Genomic DNA, 19,260 nt, shown 5'->3' with positions numbered 1-19,260 from the left:
AGTAGTATTTAAATAATATGCGCATGCGCAGATGTTAATTCCGCCTCGCGAAAACATTCAAAACAAAAACACTCGAAACGAAAAATTTGTTAAATTGTGATATTATACACGTAATTTTATATTTCTTTTAAAATCAGATATATATTGCTGATCACGCATTATTTATTTATCTGTTACTTCAATGAATGCCTGTGTGTTTAATAATTTGAACTGCAAATTATTAGATTTCTTATTCGCTTTGCCTTTGTCATGTATTTTCGCGACGTAAGTCGTTACGTACGATTGTCGCCATAGATCAATCTCTTAGTTAAACTGCTTAATTCAACTTGATTCTGCCTAAAATTCAATACAAACTTTTTATAGCAGACAGGCGCATGTCTGAAAAAATGGAACACTTAATTAGTAATCATGCTAATGCATGAGAATCTTACTCATCTCGTACATTGATAGCTAAAGAAACTTCAGCGTACAGTTTATATAGTATTGACAGACCTGTACGCTGAAGCTAACCCCGTATCGAAAGTCAACCAGAGTCGTAACATATTTATGTCACGCTATAAATCAAAGAAAGCTTATTTTCTTGGATACATTTCTACATATATTAGTGAATGAATATAAATTACTGCATCGATGAATGTTTTAAGGTTCAGATGTTTCAAATGCATCTTACATTAGATGAAAATAACTCTCATCAGTCTGAAATTCACAATTTTGACGCCATTGTTGCTTTGTCACGTGACGAGTTTTCATTTGGATACTTTCGGATAAACCGTGACATTTTATGCTGAAATTGTAAACATTACTTTCGTTTTCTGAAATCTATTATTTGTGATTAACAACTTACGTCTGGTGGATTATAAGACTGATTTCATTGTGAATCAGGTAGTTTTATATAATATTTACTTTGACTTTGTATTGACACTACAATTTGTTTACAAAATAAGCCAGAATAATTAAAATACCGGGAAATGTCATTCTGAATTTGAAAACACTTGAGCACATGGTTTGTTACTAAAAATAGAAATAACGTCATATGACCGTGAAATCTCGGGAGATTCGCATTTCAAGAAAGTCTGTCACATCGCTGTTTTTCTCGATATGTATGAGCAGAATAGATACATTTTAAATGTTTAAGATAGTTTTTTGTGAAAGAGTATATCAGTTAAATGTGAAAAATGTCAATCTTTCCAATCAAGTGGTTGATTTAGGCCAACAACTGCATTTAAAAGCTGTTTTGGACCGGTCTTTGTTAACTGTCAACTTTTCGGGAATTTCTGGTTGACTTTCCTAATGGGGTTGGTCCATAACTATAAAGTCGCGCCAGTCAAAAATCATAAAAAGCGACATTTAAAGTTATGGAAGCCAGAACTAGTACATTGATAATATTAATTTAAACGTATTACATCAAAGACGTATACTATAATGTTTTTTTATAGGTCTTTGATTACTTGCACGCAAGCCAAGGTCATACATGCCATAATTTTTGAGGTCCAAAGCGGGACATTCCATAAAAAATCGTCGGGACATTTGACCAAAAAGCAGGACACCTAAAACGATCTATCATTCCACCTTTAGGCTTTACTATTGTCAGTAAATAGTACTAACAAAAACTCTTGATATTTTTATTCACGACATAAAACATCTGATATGACATGAAATCTAAAACATAACAATAACAGTTTTATTAAATAAGACAATAGCAAACAACGAAATAAAATTCATCGTTTTAAGAGTATAAAATCTAGAACATTACGACAACAATACTCATTATATTAATTTCAATGGCAAACATTAACGCAGGGGAGGTTATCCAGTTGACTGAAAGTACGGGTTAAAGTACACTATCTACCGAACCACTTTTACTGTTTGTTGCGATGTTTTTTTAAGCATGTATCCATGCGCAGTTTGTTACTTGTCAATTGTCGCGGCTTAATTGGAGTAGGGTCAAACTGTCATGCATAGCACCTTGTTGATTTTAGCTTAATTAAAGTAGGGTCAAACTGTCATGCATAGCACCTCGTTGTTTTTATTACAATTACACCCAATTGCACTAGACAGGATGGGTATCACTTATTGGACTGTTTGTTGCGATTTTGGTATATTGCACATTCATATTATCCCGCTATATTGGAACTAAACATTGAATGTTAAAGACTCATTAATGACGTAGAGTTAATTTTACGAAACAATTGTTTTGTAAACCGTTTCAAACAAATACAAAAATAAACACATTTTCAACATTTATTTCATTATAATCGATAGCAATAAGCGACCACTATTTTAAAGACCACCATGGTGTGAATGCCTGATGAAATCAATAATTAGCCGATAAATCGCTGATAAGGTGTCATAAACAACACTGGTACACACGATAAGTAGAATCGGATTGTTAATTGGGGGCAATAAAGGGATGAGCGGTGGTAAGTGTTAGCGAAACAGAGCTTGAATAGCGAATTTTATTGGGAACCTATAGACCTTACATCGTTTTTTACGAATGTCGGGACAAATCGTCTCACGGCGGGACAAAGGGTCCAAAAGCGGGACTGTCCAGCCGAGATCGGGACGTATGGCATGTATGGCCAAGGTTGTCTGCCTGTGGGCAAATTTTAATGATTATTTAAACACATATTTGCAGATTATTAAAACAGTCTGTGTATTAAGAAATAATTAAATTCGTAATGTTTATTGTACAAATTTATTTCAGAAAATAAAATATTCACCACCGCCTCGTTTGCCAACATCGTCTTTACAAGGAATGTCCAGCAGTGCATGACAGAGGCCGGTCACTCCCATTAAGTCCAGGCAGCTGAAGAGCCTTCCCAAAGACAGTTCATAGGACAAAGTAACTGATTTTTGTGCTTGAAACTTTAACTTAAAATAATTTTAGTTTTGGAATTACTGCTTATAAAATACCTGATAGTTAATTACATAAATAATTGATGTAAACAGATAATCTAATATAAAAAATATAAAATACACAGTCATTTAGTGATCTATAATAATACATACTTCTTTTAATAAAAGAAACAAATTGACGTTGACGGGCATATAGGTGTAAGTTGCTATAATCAGCCCTAGCTGTACAACAGCTGTTGGGACAAATCGGGCCCGCCACCGTTATATCGTCACACATCCGATATAATTATATCCGACCCAGCTGTGATATATATTATTGTCAACATAATTTTAGGTACAGTTGTTTTTTACTCTGTCGTCAGATGCAGTTACACAGATTTTAACGGTGTTGGAAACAATCAGAGATGAGAACAGGGAAATGAAGCGGATGCTGCAGCGGCTCTTGGCGAGGTCAGCTACTGATGACGAGCAAATGCAACTGCCAGAGAACATCAGTCTTCCAATTGGAACATTTGAGTAAATGGATGAGTTTGAAGAGCATCTTGGTGATGAAGCTACAATCCATCTTTTCTAGGACTGCTGCATAGTTCAAGCTTTTTTATCAAATATATTAAGCAATGTTGTAAATGTAATTGACAGTTTTTTCTCCATTGATCCTAAACCATTCCTTTAAGGCTCATCTTCTAAGAAAGCATACAATCTTTTTTTATCTGGAAATGAAACGGTATATATTCCTTTGCAAAAGAAGAAACAGCATTCCAGTTTTTGAAGGTTTTAAAAGACATATATATATATATCATGTGCAGTTACGAAAAACACTAGAATGTATGAAGATATCAAAGATAATAATGTGGACTTGTTCTCGAAAAAGGATTTGCCATTTATTTGAGTTTTGGATTTTTCTGCAGGGTTTTTAATTTGTAGTTTATAAAATATTTGGTTTAGTCTCGCAAGTATGTTTTCTACGAATGTTCTTTGAGTACATGGTGTGTTATTTGTATTGCTTAAAGATTTAATATGCATGGGCAGAGCTCCAGATAAGGTTTTGTGAAATTCTTAAATTACTACCAGATTTTCAAAAAGAATTCTTAACTCTGAAATTTTATTCTTAACGTTACTACTAAGTTTTGGAAAATAATTCTTATTTTTTGTAAATGACCTAAAAATAAATAATAATGGTTATTTTCATGCAAAAAAAAATCAAAATAAACATACTAGCAACTTTATTTATACTAGTTCAACAGTGTCTTTTCAGTATTATACAATTTTATTTTTCAAAAACCTTCATATGCCCAAACTGCTCAGATTGCATGCCTTAGATGAATTTTTACATATTTCACAATTAAAATGGGTCTCCCCTTCAATCTTTTCAACGATTAGCCACGGGACTTGTCCCTTCCACTCGTTCAATGTTTTTTGTGTGTTTAAGTTTGGACCCATCGTGTCGCATTTTTGTTTAGCTTTTCTGACTGTGTCGGCAACTGAACATACAACATCATATAAGATCTTTTCTATAATGTCTTTCTAAACATTTAACTTTGGCTCACTTTGTGTACAATATGTTAAACGCGTGTTTTTGGACGCTTTGCAGTTTTTTAGGACGCTCTCTGGGCGCTGCCATTGTTTTTTGACAGATAGACTGTATACGCCGCTTTTATTGGAAAAAATGCGCTTTGTTAAACAAACCCGATAACCATTCTATAGTGTTTTTTCCAGGCCGTTTTAGCGTGGCGAATCGCCATGCCCCTTTTTTGTAGCGCCACGCTGCCCCATTCAAAGCCATTTAGCGCCACGCTGCCCTTTCCAAAGGCCGCCGCCCTGCCCTTTTATGAGTACCCGCTGTTTTCTGTCCATATTGATAACATCTTGACCAAATTTCTAAGCCGACTAGTATCAGATTATGACCTCCGAGGCAGCGCGTTTGTGAATTAGTCATGCGTGAATAACCCCATGTCAGTATCAATCGATATGTTATACCACTAGTCGGTCGGTAATGTGTATTCCTCCACGATAAAATCGTGGACTGTTACTTCAGAGACTTTTGATGAAAATTTCGATGTTATCCTCGTGGCATTTCATACATAATTCAGTTATATCAAAACATATATTTTTACCCATAATGACATTTAAAAACACAAACAAATTAATTATTATTCGATATGGTCTTAAAGATAATTATTTATTGAATTAATTACTGAGACGTACACTAATTAAACAAAATGAGAATCGCGTATTAGGCGGACGTATAGACGAATTTACGTTGCTATGCGCACCTGTCGCTTACATCATTTGACATTTTGACAACATGGCGGACATACAGAATTAAATTGTGACTCGGCAAACATGGCAAATAACGTCGTTAACGATCGAATTAACGATGGAGATTATACATTCAGAAGGAATTAATGAAATGTCTGTGATAATCAACGATGCATAAACATGTTTTTGATAGCAACAACATACTTATTTGTAATTACTCAGTGGGTGTATCACGATGTTTCACGGAAACGAGTGCTTGCATATTGTTTGCGATCAGTTTACTCGCAATATTAGACATCTGCAAAGAGTATCGTTAGAAATGGGATAAGACAAACATGGTTTTATTTATATGTTAGTGGATCTTTGTATAATCAGATTCATATGCATATATTGCTTTATTTTCCCCACGTTTTTCGGAGAAAAAGTGGGGATATTGTCGTGATGTGCGTCTGTCCGTCCGTCTGTCCGACCTGGCCACCTGCTCCTCCTACACTATTAGCACTAGAACCTTGAAACTTACATACATGGTAGCTATGAGCATATGTACGACGTTGACAGTGACGGAATTTTGATCTGACCCCTGGGTAAAAGTTATGGGGGTTGGGGCGGGGCCGGGTCAGAGATTTTCAGTCATTTTTGTTATGTTATTTTGCATTAACTTCTTCATTTCCACCGTCAATCTCAACTATGCATGGCCCCATTACCAACCTTGGGGCGCCTCTGGGTCAAACATGTGGCGTGGGGATACGCGTCGGCCTCTGCCGCGCCATTTCTAGTAATTTCTATGTTTTCAAGTGTAGTTATACTTATATAAAACTGGTAAAATTCTGCAGTTTTATAAGTATATTACTTAAACGACATTGTTCACAAATGCACAAATCTCTGAACAAATCTCTTAAGGTAAATTATGCAATTTGCAGATTTGCTATACAGTATACCAGACACCTGTAAAATAAATTAATTTGGGATCTTGTAATTTAATTGACAACAATAATAACATTGTATGCGAACACAATTATTACCTTAATCAGATTACAAATTTTATTTACACAAAAGTGTTTGTATTACAACACATTAATGATTTAAGAACGCTTATGGTACTCATTATGTTGAATATATGCATATGCTTTTAGACACCGTCACCAACTGTTTCAATGTGAAACATTGTGAAAACATGTTTTTTATCTGTTTTTTGCGGATTTTAGAAATTTGATTGTTATAAATTCATTAAAAGCAATATTATTGCACATAACATATTATTTATTAATTAACTTTGGTAAAAGAATATACAAATACGACATGTAGGCAGACATTGCTGATCTCTACGAGATATTGCTGAACTCTACGGTAATCATGATAGTTTCCCGATATCACATACATATATCTAGATATGAATTCTGGGATCTGTTAAGATCCTTTCTTGAAAAACGGCTTCAGCTCAATTACTCAGTTGAATGAAACAAAAAGAGCTAATTTATTAAAAAGTGATCATTGAAAATGCGAAACTTTATATCATGGTTAATAAATTATAATGACTTGATAATGGTTTGATGGCTGGATTCAAGGTCTATATGATAAGTGTAATGAATAATACACAGCTGGTTTTAGCCCAATAAATTGAGATTTAATTATGCTATTATAATGGCACTTTGCATTGCACATGGTCTTTGTTTTGCTTTTCAAAATTACTGCAGTAAAAATATTGTTTCCGCTCAATAGCTTTACACATGAAATTATATTGTCTGTCTTAATTGTCAATGCATTATTGGTTCAAAATATTATCTATTGTTTTAGAATTATAGCTTTACATTTTCATTGAAAGGTACCGGTTTGTCACTTTTAATGACTTTGTAGTTTGAAATTCAAATTAAAAAGAAATGTCAGCATACAAGAGGCAGCCATGAGCGTATAAGCACATTGTTCTTCAATAGGTTTATCATAAAAAACAATCAGTGTTTCTTTGTTCCTGTCATTGATAAAACAAAGAAATGAACTTGGTGAGGGTTAATACGCCTAAAATAGACTAAACATGATATCCCTCCACAGTGAATTTCGTTCAGCTTAATCGTCATGCAAGCTCAAAAGAAGATGTGTGATACCTATTGAAATGTTACTAAAATAGAAATAACTTTAATGTTACACATCATTTTGTTTAGTTTAAAATTACCAATTTATTCTGTGTACTTATGCTAGCCATGATATCTATTTTCTGCACTACTGTTAACTGGTATTGCAATAGGTTTTTAAAACAATGAATATATTTTGATAAAAAACAACATGAAAAACTAGAACACTTAAAGTTCTTGAGCATATATAAGTTGTTTTCCACCTGCGCCATTTTAGTAATGCATTATTTGCAGTAAAAACTGAATTGTTACATGTATTCTTGTAAAATTGCAAATTTTAAGGTAGCGCACTTTTGGGATTTTTCCGTGCAGGTTCGAATCCTGCCGACAACGCATGCTTTTTGCGATGCGTTTTATTTCTTTTCTAACGTAATTTGATTTTATATAGCATATAAGCTATGTTTATTATTCCCACGTTTTTCGGAGAAAAAGTAGGGATATTGTGGTGATGTGCGTCTGTCCGTCCGTCCTGGCCACCTGCTCCTCCTACACTATTAGCACTGGAACCTTGAAACTTACAAACATGATAGCTATGAGCATATGTGCGACGGTGACAGTGACGGAATTTTGATCTGACCCCTGGGTCAAAAGTTATGGGGTAGGGGCGGGGCCGGGTCAGAGATTTTCACTCATTTTTATACGCCCGTCTATGACGGGACGTATTATGGTATACCCCGCGTCCGTCCGTCCGTCCGTCTGTTAATGTCGTACGCTACGTCAAATATCCTTTGACAGATTTTCTTCAAATTTTAACACAATCTTAATATTGATAAACCCTGATCCCCTTTCGTTTTTGACGGAATTCTGAATTGTCGTTCCAGAGTTATGGGACTTTGTTCGTCAAAATTTCGTGATTTCATTGAATGTCCTACTGTAGCTATATAAAAATGTTAAAGTTGTTATAACTTTGGTATGCTTGGACCTAGAGTCTTGAAACTTGACATGAAGGTTGGCCAGAACTAGTAAGTAACCCCTGGACATTTCAAGGTCATTCATTTGAAGGTCAAGGTCACTGTGACCTTGAATGTAAAAATGTTAAAGTTCTTATTTCATGTTATAACTTTGGTATGCTTGTACCTAGAGTCTTCAAACTTGAAATAAAGATTGGCCAGTACTAGAAGATGACCACTGGTCATTTCAATGTCATTCATTTGAAGGTCAAGGTCACTGTGACCTTAAATGTTAAAATGTTAAAATTGTTATAACTTTGGTATGCTTGGACATAGAGTCTTCAAACTTGACATGAAGGTTTGCAAGCACACTTAGATGACCACTGGTCATTTCAAGGTCATTCATTCTAAGGTCAAGGTCACTGTGACCTTAAATGTTATTGTTGTTCATGTATCCTACCGTAGCTCAAATATCCCCCGATGGATTTTTTATACGCCCGTCTATGACGGGACGTATTATGGTATACCCCACGTCCGTCCTGTCCGTCCGTCCGTCCGTCTGTTAATGTCGTACGCTACGTCAAATATCCTTTGACAGATTTTCTTCAAATTTTAACACAATCTTAATATTGATAAACCCTGATCCCCTTTCGTTTTTGACAGAATTCTGAATTGTCGTTCCAGAGTTATGGGACTTTGTTCGTCAAAATTTCGTGATTTCATTGAATGTCCTACTGTAGCTCAAATATCCTTCGATGGATTTTTTTCAAATTTCAACACAATCTTAATATTGATAAACCCTGATCCCCTTTCGTTTTTGACGGAATTCTGAATTGTCGTTCCAGAGTTATGGGACTTTGTTCGTCAAAATTTCGTGATTTCCATGCTCATGTACTTATAAAATAAACCATGTATTCAAATACAAATAAACTGAAGTAAAAAAATGATTCAAAGGGTTATTTATTACCTTACTACTTCATTGGCGAACGACGGGCGTATCATGCGCTCATGGCGCAGCTTTTATTTTATGTTATTTTACATTAACTTCTTCATTTTTGCACCGATTTACTTTAAATTGATACTGAGCCTCTCTTATGACAATACGGTCAATCTCAACTATGCATGGCCCCATTACCAACCCTGGGGCGCCCCGGCCTCATAAGCCACGCCCACCCAAAATTGCCTTTTACTATAATTTCTTCATTTCTACACTGATTCACTTCGAATTGATACTGAACCTCTCTTATGACAATACGGTCAATCCCAGCTATGCATGGTCCCATTACCAACCCTAGGGCACCCCGCCCACATAGGCCACGCCCACCCAAAATTGCCTTTTACTATAATTTCTTCATTTCTACACCGATTCACTTCAAATTGGTATTGAACCTCTCTTATGACAATACGGCCAATCTCAGCTATGCATGGCCCCATTACCAACCCTGGGGCGCCCCGCCCACAAAGGCCATGCCCACATGGGCCACGCCAACCTAAAATTGCCTTTTACTATAATTTCTTCATTTCTACACCGATTCACTTCAAATTGATACTGAACCTCTCTTATGACAATACAGTTAATCTCAACTATGCATGGCCCCATTACCAACCCTGGGGCGCCCCGCCCACATAGGCCACGCCCACCCAAAATTGCCTTTAACTATAATTTCTTCATTTCTACACCGATTCACTTCAAATTGATACTGAACCTCTTTTATGACAATACGGTCAATCTCAACTATGCATGGCCCAATAATCAACCCTGGGGCGCCCCGGCCACATAGGCCACGCCCACCCAAAATTGCCTTTACTATAATTTCTTCATTTCTACACCGATTTACTTCAAATTGATATTGAACATCTCTTATGACAATACGGTCAATCTCAACTATGTATGGCCCCATAACCAACCCTGGGGCGCCCCGCCCATAATAGGCCACACCCACCCAAAATTGTTTTTGTCCCCACGCTTTTTGAAAAGCGTGGGGATATTGTGGTTATCTCCGCCGTCCGTCCGTCTGTCCGTCCTGGCCACTATCTCCTCCTACACTATTAGCACTAGAACCTTGAAACTTACACACATGATAGCTATGAGCGACCCTGCTCTATTTCGAATTTTGATCTGACCCCTGGATCAAAAGTTATGGGGGTTGGGGTGGGGCCGGTTCAGAGATTTTTAATCATTTTTTAAGGTTATTTTACTATAATTTCTTCATTTCTACACCGATTGTCTTCAAATTGATACTGAACCTCTCTTCTGACAATACGGTCAATCTCAACTATGCATAGTCCCATTACCAACCCTAGGGCGCCCCGCCCACATAGGCAACGCCCAGCCAAAATTGCCTTTTACTATAATTTCTTCATTTTTACACCGATTCACTTCTAATTGAAACTGAACTTCTCTTATGACAATACGGTCAATCTCAACTATGCATGGCCCCATTACCAACCCTGGGGCGCCCCTGGGTCAAACATGCGGCGTGGGGATACGTGTCGGCCTCTGCCGCTCCATTTCTAGTTATGTTTGTCGTGCTGTACAGTGTTTTGAAACAGCTTGGAACTTAAATGTTCATTGCAAGGTAAATATATTAATATAAATCATAGTAGGTTAAATGCATCAATTACTATATACCATTTAATGTGCTTGTTTATATTTTATGTTTTTTTCCACAGCTGCATCTGATGCGATTACATGTTTCTCCCTTATTCAGGTATTCACGGAACGTTTTTGCCCTTTTTTGCCTAAACTGCGCGCTAAAATGCCCTTTTTGAAAGTAATGCGCCATGCCCCTTTGCCCTCCTGGGAAAAACACTATTCTATATAAGCACCGCAATGATCTTTAATACGTGAAAAGAACTCAATAAAAATCGATACGAACCGATGTAAAAATAATATTAGTAACTTGATTTTGTAATTCTTAATGGTATGACAAGATTTTAAAATAAATATGTAACAGACTTGAAAATAATTCGTAATTACGAAAATACGACCCTTATCTGGAGCTCTGCATGGGTATGCTTTGTAGTAATGTGTAGTACATCAGGAAAATACTCGAAGGTATTCTGTATATGTAATATATATTTAATATCAAAATAATAGAAGTCCTTAATTCTATAGTCGTATAACTGGTCGACATATATAATGTTATAGAAAAAGGTCTTATTGTTTGAAGTTATGTCTTTATTGTTCCATAAAATAGTTTTACTGTTGGTTTGGGTTTATAGATTATGAGTAACATTACTCAATGCGGATAGAACATTAGATAGAAACATGTTTTTGTTAGCAACTTCATGTATAATATTTTTGCTCATGTTACATTCAAAAAGTTAGGAATCACCATATTATTTTAGAATTTTCTGGTAGAATAGTTAACGTGGGATCCTCCTGCTGTGTATGTATGAATCCATGTATATGTGTGTAATACTTTATGTAAATAAAAGTTGAGAGTACTTTAATAAATGTTTAAGTCTTTTAACAAAAACCTTGTATTTCTTGCAGGATAATGCTATTAAGCTCTTAAACCCTTTGATATCAGTCTGTTCCAGTAAAAAGAAATAGATAAAACATTTATAAAAAAAATGAAATTGGAAGTACATATACAAGAATCTTTTGTCTGATGTTCAATTTGAACAAACAGTATTTCATGTTTGCAGCCTACATATTATTTCTAACATAACCTGAATTTCCATTAATGCGTTGTCCAAAATTTTACAGGCTCTGTGTATCCATATTGAATACAATGATACCAGTTTGTAGCCCAAATTTAGTACAATGCTGCCCGTATGTAGCCCATATTGAGTAAAAGGGCTACCCATCTGTAGCCCATATTGAGTAAAAGGAATGCCCATGTTGGACCTATATGGGTCCCATGTGGGCACCTATATGGGCCCCATGTGGGCTGCCAACATGGGACCCAGATGGGTAGTGCAACCGGGCTCCATATGGGCCCCATCTGGGCTGCCCCATATACTTTAATGGGGCAGCCCAGATGGGACCCATGTGGAGCCCGGTTGCACTTCCCATCTGGGTCCCATGTTGGCAGCCCACATGGGGCCCATATAGGTGCCCACATGGGACCCATATGGGTCCCATATAGATTGTTTGCTGGGCAGATCACACAAAGCATATACAGCATATAGGGCCTACAAAGCATACAGATCAAGCAAAGCACACAAAGCATACAAAGCTAAGAAAAACACTAACAGCATATAACATTTAAGTAAATAAAGCATATAGAGCATGCTAAGCATCCAAAGCACACAAAGCTAAGCAAATCTAACACTATATAACATTATAGTAGAAAATGAACTTAAAACTAAGTGATGTGATGCTCCCTTGCTGTGGAAATCCCATTCAGTCTACAGCATTTGCACCTACAGATTTTTCCAGTCCATGTCCCAATTAAAGTTTTAAATTGCGAAAAATTTGTACATTTTCTAAAATCTTCTGGTAGGGAGTTCCACAGCGAGGGGGCAGCATATCTAAAAGAATTTTTACCATATGTTGTTGTGCGTACCTGTGGTATCTGTAAAATATTGGTATATCTAAAATTTATGGTTGACTGTCTCTTAACAATTAAATCATTTAACAAAGGTGGAGAAATTTCATTTATGATTTTAAATGTTTCAATAGCCATTGATCTTATACGTCTTATTTGCAAAGATGGAAGGTCTACCTTTTGTAAAAGATCGATATATTGAGTGCTATAGTTGTTGTATATAAAACGAATTGCCCTTTCTTGAGTTTTTTCCATCTTTTTAATATTAGTTTCTGAACAGAAATGCCAGGTCATTGGGCAAAAATTAAAATTTGATAATAAAAAGGTATGAAAAATTAAAAGCTTGTTTTTTACACTTAAATTTCTACCAATTCTTTTTAAGATGTTAATTTGAGTGGCTGCCTTCTTACATAATCCTTGTATATGAGTATCAAAATTTAGTTTATAGTCTATGTCAATACCAAGTAGTTTAACAACTTTTTCACAAGTTATAGTAGCATCACCTATCTTAAATGAGGGCTTTTTACAAGAAGTTGATTTGCCTATTGCAAAAGATTGAAATTTGTCAGGGTTAGCTTGCATCTTATTAAAATGAAACCAATCAATAAGAATGTTACTTTCATGTTGTAAAACACTTATAAGTTCATCAAAGTTTGTTGTGTAGAATGACAGAGTATTATCATCGGCATAATTGTAAAGGGTAGATTTGTTTATAAAATAAAAAATATCATTAATAAAGACATTGAACAGTAAGGGCCCCAGGATAGACCCTTGGGGTACTCCTTTTGTTATACTGGCCCATGAACTAACTGTATCTCCTATTTTAATTTGCTGTTTTCTGTTAAAAAGGTAAGACTGGAGGAGTCTGGACGCAGGCTCTGACATACCATGCACTGACAGATTTGTCTGTAATATATCGTTAGGCAGGCAATCGAAGGCCTTGGACAGGTCCATGATAATTGCTGCAGCGTAGTGGTCTTTATCGAGAGCCTGCCTCCAGTCCTCCAGAAGTTCTAATAGGGTGGTTTGACAGCCATGTCCCTTTCTAAAAGCACATAAAAAATTATTAAAATTTTTATCAAAATGAAAGTTAAGTTGATTAGCAATTACTTTCTCAAAAATTTTAGAGGGCATTGGTAGGACACTTACTGGTCTATAGTTAGCTTTGCAAAAATGGTCATTTTTCTTGTATAAGGGTGTTACTTGTGCCATTTTGAGTTTATCTGAGTCAAAGTCTCATGTAGTCTCCAACCTTCAAGCAAATGAGTGAATTTCTGTTAAACATCAATGTTTTCCCTACCACATGCACAAAGAAACATTCTTAAATAAAGTCATGGCAAGTGCCCACATAGAGAATTGTGTCTTCTTATAAATGATGTTCAGGAGTAAAGCATTGCACTCCAAAAAGATTTAGTATATTGTAACATCTACGGAACATGGACCTGTTTGTCCGCTAAGCTGGGCCGTATCGTACGCTAATCTGAGCCATATTATCTGAGCCGTATGGTCCATGGTCCGTAAGACACTAATTCGTTTTACCTGATCGAAAGTGATATAGATTTGACCTAGATAAGTGACTGGTTGTCACCAGTAAACAGGTATGACAGGGGTTTTCTGCCTATTTTGGGAATTTTTGCTTCGATGGAACGGCTCATTTTGGGAAAAAATTGTGAATTTATCATGCTTTAATAAGTCAGTGGTTTCACAAATAAATTTGTTTTTATTTGTTATTTTGTCTACTTTATATAAACGGTTTCCAGTCAACTCGTACCTAAGTCAACTCGTACCCTAGTCAACTCGTACCCGATTTGGTCAACTCGTACTTTAGTCATTTTTCAGATTGGTCAGCTCGTACCTTTTTAATATTTGTTCTTTATAGAAACAAATTGCGATGGGTGTTTGCATGCATTTGATGTTTTTTATGTTTATTGCAGGTACGAGTTGACCAAATAATTCTGTTGTACTGAGCAAGTGTGACACCTAAATAGTATACAAATCGTTCTGATACAAATTTCTTTGTTTCATTTTTTTTGTATTGTGGCAAAAATAAGATTAATGCCAAATTCTATTATGACAAGTCATTTTATTTTTTTAAATTAACTGTAAGCAATATTGAATTAGTTATTTAAAAACATGAATTAGTTATATATCATTCACGTTCCATAAATACATCAGTTCTCATTGTATATACATATGGGGCCTGCTTTCTGCTAATCTTGGTATTAGTGTACAAAGTACAACATACCAATGGCGGCTGAGCGCAGAATACTGCAATCGGCCGCCAAAAAAATCTATATGGATTTGCGGACAGAAATACAAAGAAGGAATCTGCGGACGATATATACAATTGTTGCGTTATAACTCGTATACAGATAACTCTATTGATAGTTCTGTGTTCTTTATTCAGTTCTTTACATAATGTTTCAAAGTCCAATACATCCAAGTCCAAAAGTTAATCAACAATATATTACAAAATCCGTTCAAATCCATCCGTATGAAATTCTAATTAAATAATGTATTGAATTAATACATCAAGCAAAGATACTCTTACTCTAACGTATATTTAGTCGTGTTACTATGTCAATTGCGGAAGAGAAACCTATCACCGAAGACGTAATTTATCATATATATATCGGTCATTTTGGTTTGCATATACAATAAATGGTCTTTTTAGTTGAAAAGGCAGACGAAATCGACTAAAGTTTGAATATAAATTGACGTTTTATCTCTCCATTTGGAGACCGTTTACATAATTTACGAAATTGGCCTTGAAGTTGCGCTGCTTACCATTTTAATATTTATATAATTAAATAATAATAATCTTATACCTTAATGTTTTTATTATAATTGAACATTTTCTTTGAGGCCAATTTCTACAAAATTTAAAATATACTGCTCTGTTTTATTTACATAATTTATGTTTATTTACTTAATCATAGGCTAATAATCATATTAAAAATCATATTAAAGATAATTTCTAAAAAAATTAATAATAACAGTTCTGTTTTATAAACATGATTTATGCATGCATCAATATTTAGCATACTCTTTAGGATAATAGTTTCAACTTAATAATCATATTCTACATAACTAATTTCTATATGATTTAGTAATTGTTCTTAATGTTAACTATATTAGGTTAATATGACACTCAATCAATCAATTAACACAGACCGTTATCTCTTTAATCTTTTAATTAATCGACATTGTTCAATAAAGGCCAGTTGCTACTTCACACAGCGCAATACACGCGAGAATTATTGTAAGTTGATCAGTTTAATTAATTGAATATTGATGATGTTTTTATTGAGATTTAATGATGTTTATATGAATTTTAAATTTATTTGCCTATGCAGGGATCGACAAGATTACAATAAATTAGATAATCCGACAGACGGTGGTTATATATTGCTGAATGAAAGAACCATAAACAACGCAAGAAGTTACACTCAAAATCTCATAATCTTAATGATTATAATACACATATTAATGTCGAATAATTTATAAATTTAATATATACAGCTTATATATAAAATAATAAATGATGCACTTTCTATTGTGTACATTATAATTTAGACTTTACATACTCACCAGTTCCAAATAGTTTATTATATCCTTTAACTTCAAAGTGGATCATACCTTTAATTGGTTAAGTCATCATGCGGTGTTTACAATCAAACATTTTATCAAAGAAAATGCCGACAACTACCGCGCGTGTCATTTTAGATGCACGACAAACAAATTGTTTAACAAATCGCCGACGGTCCTGTTGTCATAAAGGTGTTATTAGTCAACATTTTATCAAACAAAACGCCGACAAACACGTCCTTTATAATTATACACGTGTGAAAAATAATGAACTTGTCTACTTTTGCCAAAAAAAAACAACATTTTTTTTATAACCATTATCTATATTCATATCAAAAACTTATTTCACGTCTTTGATATATATAAATAATTTTTAAGAGGGTACGTGTTGACCAATTCGGGTACGAGTTGACTAGTGGGGGTACGAGTTGACCAAAAATCGGGTACGAGTTGACCAAATCGGGTACGAGTTGACCGAAGGGATGAGTTGACTAAGGTACGAGTTGACTAGCTCCCATATAAACAAATTCAATATTTGGCATGATCAGCGTTTATTCAAGTACTGCAAATTAGTTTTTCAGTTACAGTTACACTGTGAGATAAGACCTGTACAGTCAAAAACTTGTAGCAGATATTTTTTACCAAAACAAACACTGGTTAGTCACACAAGTTACAGCATAATTTTTCTCTGCTTTCTGTTTTTGAAAGCATCACACAGCTCCTCCAATGTTTTGTCATTCAGATCTAGACCTTCAATGCGGATAAACATCAGATGAGTAAGTTTGGTTTGTGTGAATGTGCTCCGTAATGGGGAGCACAGCAGGTGTATGGTGCTGAATCCTCGCTCGACTACAGCAGTGCTTGTTGGTATGATACACATCAGCTGGACATTAATAATCTAATAATCATAAGTCATAAGACACTTCTTTCTAAAAAAAAAAAAAAAAAAAATTGTTTGGAAATTGGGATTATTTTTTTTATTTCGGTTTGGGATAGGGTCCGTTTGCTTTGGGAATGCCTCCGTTTTCCGGAGGCGCAGACAGTGCTGAAAAACCCCTGTATAACATTCCACTTATTTTTCCTTATGGCTGAACAAACGACGATTCCTATGTGTTTACTGTTCACATTAAATTGAATTATCAAATTTTCCATTTTCAGGTAATGGATCAACAGTTCTTGATTTATATAATTAGTAAATTCTGTAAATTATAACACATAATTAGCATGTGTATCCGTATTATGGGTCCTCTTAATGAGAACATCTACATATATATTTAGTGAAAAGATTGAAAAACATATGTTCATACATGTACATCTCAATACTTCAATTTAAAGTTTAATGTGTTTTCTTGACTTTTACAACAAAACCTGCCAGGGATTTTTATCTGATTTTGGGGTAAGGGCCTTGCTTTTTTTAAGGGGGAAAAATCCAGGGAAGCTCTGGATTATGGGGGAAAAAATCACGCGAAACGCCGGATTTTGGGGTTAATTAAGGATTTTAGTATTGAATAATCAATTGTACATATTTTACTGTTTAATACAATTGAAGGTAACAGATAATTTAATAATGCAATATTTTTATATTTTCTACACTGGATCAGCTTAACTTATATATTTAAAAGTGTCACGTAATTACACATTGTTCGTTGATAACACACAGTAATAACCCAAGCTCATTTCTGATTTAATAGCGATTTATTTATGTCGAATATTTCTTTTAACACAACGCTTGTTAATGTACACGAAATACAATTTTACAGTGCGGCAGCCAACATGGCCGCCACGTCAAGAAGACGTGACAACCCTCCAAGTTCTTTTCAAATCTCACCGCAGATTCCTCCTTGAAGGTGGCTCGGCTCCCTTTTATACAAAAATGGTGACCTTGGCGTCGACCTACTTGTTTTAAGGAGTAAACAGCCTTATCCATCACTTTGACATAAGCTCATAACCATAAAAAATGTAGCTATAAACGGGTTATAACAATGTCCATCACTTTCTGGTCGTTAAATTATTTCTTACTATTTAGGCTTATTTAACCAGTTTATATAAGCAGTTTGTGTATAATTAACACTATGTTTACCGCCAGATATGGTCGAATGTACGCCATTGTTGTCCACTATGTATTTCGCCAGTGGCCATGCATCTCTAATTACTAGGACAATGATGACTAAACAGAAAAAGTGTTACATTATGTAAATACCTCCCAAGATGTATTATTAAATTCTCAAACTTATCTTAACATTGCATATACATATTATTGAAATATCCCCTTATTAATTTCCATCATAAGAATAAACTCATAAGAATAAACGATATGTTATAAGCTGTTACATGACAAAAGTTAAAAAACCAAAAAAAAAAAAAAAAAAATTCGAGGGAAAAATTAAATCTAGGGAAAAATTTACCATCTCGGGGAAAAAATTCCGAGGGGAAAGGCCCGATTTTCGGCGGGTCACAAAGAAGGAAAAAAAACCTGCCTGCGTTAAAATCAGTATGTGAAATCATAATGTCTGCCTGGAATAAACATGACTTACTTTCAAATGAAAACCTGAAATCATAAGAAAGATTGTCATCATAGTTATTTATAAACAGCAAATTAATTAAAACTTCTAACAATCGAAAAAAGGCTGTTCAGCACTTCTTGTGGGTTTTTTATGCCCCCCTGCAGGGTGGCATATAGCAGTTAAACTGTCCTTCAGTCCATCTGTCAGTCTGCCCTTCCATCCAAAAACTTTAACATTGCCCATAAATTTTGCAGTATTGAAGAGAGCAACTTGATATTTGAGTGGTGAAAGGTCAAGGTCCTCCTTCAAGGTCAAAGGTCAGATATATGGCTTCTAAGCGGCGCAGTAGGAGGGCATTGTGTTTCTGACAAACACATCTCTTGCTGTCAAAGGCATGATACAATCAATGAAGAGGGCCTATACTATGAGAATAAGTGATACACTGGGAGAAAACAGGGAGATAATGTAGCATTTGCATAACACTGTTTAAAGCTTGTTACAAAGACCAATAAAACACAGTTGACATCATGGTTATTTT

General features: G+C 35.0%; 1 protein-coding gene and 1 long non-coding RNA gene across 19 annotated transcripts in view; both read left to right on the top strand.

The window, feature by feature from the left end:
* Window positions 1–40: 40 nt before the first annotated feature.
* Window positions 41–4,507, top strand: LOC127865265 (uncharacterized). Its single transcript, XR_008042555.1, has 3 exons — window positions 41–110; window positions 2,705–2,842; window positions 3,219–4,507. It is a non-coding gene; the product is annotated as an uncharacterized LOC127865265 (long non-coding RNA).
* Window positions 4,508–14,147: 9,640 nt separating this feature from the next.
* LOC127865174 (uncharacterized) overlaps window positions 14,148–19,260 on the top strand; it is a 56,307-nt gene continuing 51,194 nt past the window's right edge. For 16 of the 18 annotated variants that reach the window (XM_052405127.1, XM_052405130.1, XM_052405142.1 and 13 more), the window contains exon 1: window positions 14,148–14,228. The gene's annotated coding sequence lies outside the window, so the exon portion shown is untranslated. Of the gene's footprint in view, window positions 14,229–17,978; window positions 18,095–19,260 lie in introns of all 18 variants that reach the window. The other 2 variants (XM_052405126.1, XM_052405124.1) reach the window with 1 other exon arrangement.

This window comes from Dreissena polymorpha, chromosome 1 (assembly GCF_020536995.1).
Source record: "Dreissena polymorpha isolate Duluth1 chromosome 1, UMN_Dpol_1.0, whole genome shotgun sequence".
NCBI lineage: Eukaryota > Metazoa > Mollusca > Bivalvia > Myida > Dreissenidae > Dreissena > Dreissena polymorpha.
Note: the sequence above shows the minus strand (reverse complement) of the source record. Positions and strands in the feature narration are given on the sequence as shown.